The 2073-nt window shown below is 56.3% G+C and overlaps 1 pseudogene; it reads left to right on the top strand.

The window, feature by feature from the left end:
* Positions 1 to 458: 458 nt before the first annotated feature.
* LOC119329197 lies at positions 459 to 1495 on the top strand (annotated as a pseudogene).
* The last annotated feature ends 578 nt before the right edge of the window (positions 1496 to 2073 follow it).

The following is a 2073-nucleotide window of genomic DNA, read 5'->3' as shown; positions in this document are numbered from 1 at the left end:
GTGATGCAGCGAGGCATTCTCTACAGATAGCGGTGCAACGATCTCTATTGGCATCGCGGTCATCTGCAAGGACACTTAGCTCCTCCATCATCATGAATTCGGACCACTCCGGTCATCGTGGTGGAGGAAGAACCGGTCGCGGCCGCACCCTAGCCTTCCCTCTCCAAGCTCCTATAGGCTATAGCAACCCTGACGCCGGTCCTCCTCCAGCGGCAGCGGCACGACCGTTGATCTCTTCTAATGAGGCCATTCTGCGGAGCACCGTCACAAGGCGGAAAGCCTCGATGATGTCTAGTGGCGGGGATGCGTGCACCATGAGGCGGCACAAGGTTTTAGATCCATGCACGACGGTCGAGTCGGGATGACGTAGTAGCTAGCTATACACTGTTGAAGACTTTTTCTTTTGAGTTGAAACGTGATCGATCGACAAGCTTAAGGTAGCCGGCCAGCCAGCCAACATGGGCTGCAGCATGAGCCGCCTCCTCAAGGCCACCGTCGCTCTGGTCATACTCGTCCTTCTCTTCATGCCCGGGGCCATGGCAGCAGCCGCCGCAAGCTTCGACGCCTCCCGGGCACAACAGCTGCCCCTGCCGCCCGGAGAAGTGCACGGGCCGGAGAGCGTCGCCTTCGACGCTCAGGGCCGAGGCCCCTACAGCGGCGTCTCCGACGGCCGCATCCTGAGGTGGAATGGGCCCAAGCTTGGCTGGACAACATACGCCTACGGACCAGGCTACAACAGCGAAACGTGCACGACATCCAGGTTTGGCACGGAGGCGGACATAGAGAGCCGCTGCGGCCGCCCGCTTGGTCTGCGCTTCAACCAGAAAACGGGCGACCTCTACGTGGCCGATGCGTACAAAGGGCTTATGCGTGTGCCGCCCGGCGGCGGGGAGGCCACCGTGTTGGTTGACCAGATTGATGGCATGCCGCTGCGCTTCACCAACGGGGTTGATGTCGATCAAGTCACCGGTCAAGTCTACTTCACCCATAGTTCGATGAACTACGACAGGTCAGAACACGAGATGGTCACCAAGACCGGGGACTCCACGGGCCGCCTCATGATGTACGATCCACGAACATCGGATGCCACCGTGCTCCAACCAAGGATGACATACCCGAACGGCGTCGCGCTCAGCGCCGACCGCACGCACCTCGTGGTCGCATCTACTGGCCCGTGCAAGCTGCTGAGGCACTGGATCAAAGGGGTCGACGCGGGCAAGTCCGAGCCTTTGCCGACCTGCCGGGCTACCCAGATAATGTGAGGCCCGACAGGAAAGGAGGCTACTGGGTGGCGTTGCACCGTGAGAGAAATGAGTTGCCCTTTGGTCGTGATAGCCATCTTCTTGCTGTGAGGGTCGCTGCTGATGGGAAGATAGTCAAGGAGATGAGAGGGCCAAAGAAAGTCAGGCCAACCGAGATCATGGAAAGAGATGACGGCAAACTCTACTTGGGCTCGGTGGAGCTTCCTTATGTCGGCGTAGTAGAAAGGAAGTAGAGAAGTAGCGTATAGTAGATATAGGATGGATTTAGTTTCTTATTATTCTTGTAGCTAAATGTAACGCTTCAGTTTCTTTTTGTTACAGGCAAACTATTGTAATGCATATTTTTAGAGATCTTTTATAGTACACCTAAGATATATTAGCCATCCATTTAAGTGGACGAACGTTTCAAATTTACCAATACTACAACACGGTTTAGGTAGTATGTATATTATGACGATAGGGACATTTTGGGTGGCAATCAGTTAAAACTCAGCCCGTCCAAGGACGCACTGAGGTAACCGATGCACGCAGGCAGACCCAGCAATTCGACGGAGCCGCCCACCACGCCGCTCGGCGGCCTTTCTCCATCACACGGAGCCCCACACCACAGACACCACCTCCGGCCATTGCTCCGAGATCAATTCCTTCCCCGTGTCACCAATGGCGCCCATCGTAAGCCCCCTCCCTCACGAAGGTAGCTCTGTCCCTCGTCTTTATCTCTCCTCCGGTTCCTTGTGTGTTTCGGTCATTCGTGCCGAGTGCTGGGTGTTTGTACTAGCTTAACGATGGGTGAGTGCGTGCGCACGGGGGG

The sequence above is a fragment of the Triticum dicoccoides genome, chromosome 7A, assembly GCF_002162155.2.
Source record: "Triticum dicoccoides isolate Atlit2015 ecotype Zavitan chromosome 7A, WEW_v2.0, whole genome shotgun sequence".
NCBI lineage: Eukaryota > Viridiplantae > Streptophyta > Magnoliopsida > Poales > Poaceae > Triticum > Triticum dicoccoides.
Note: the sequence above shows the minus strand (reverse complement) of the source record. Positions and strands in the feature narration are given on the sequence as shown.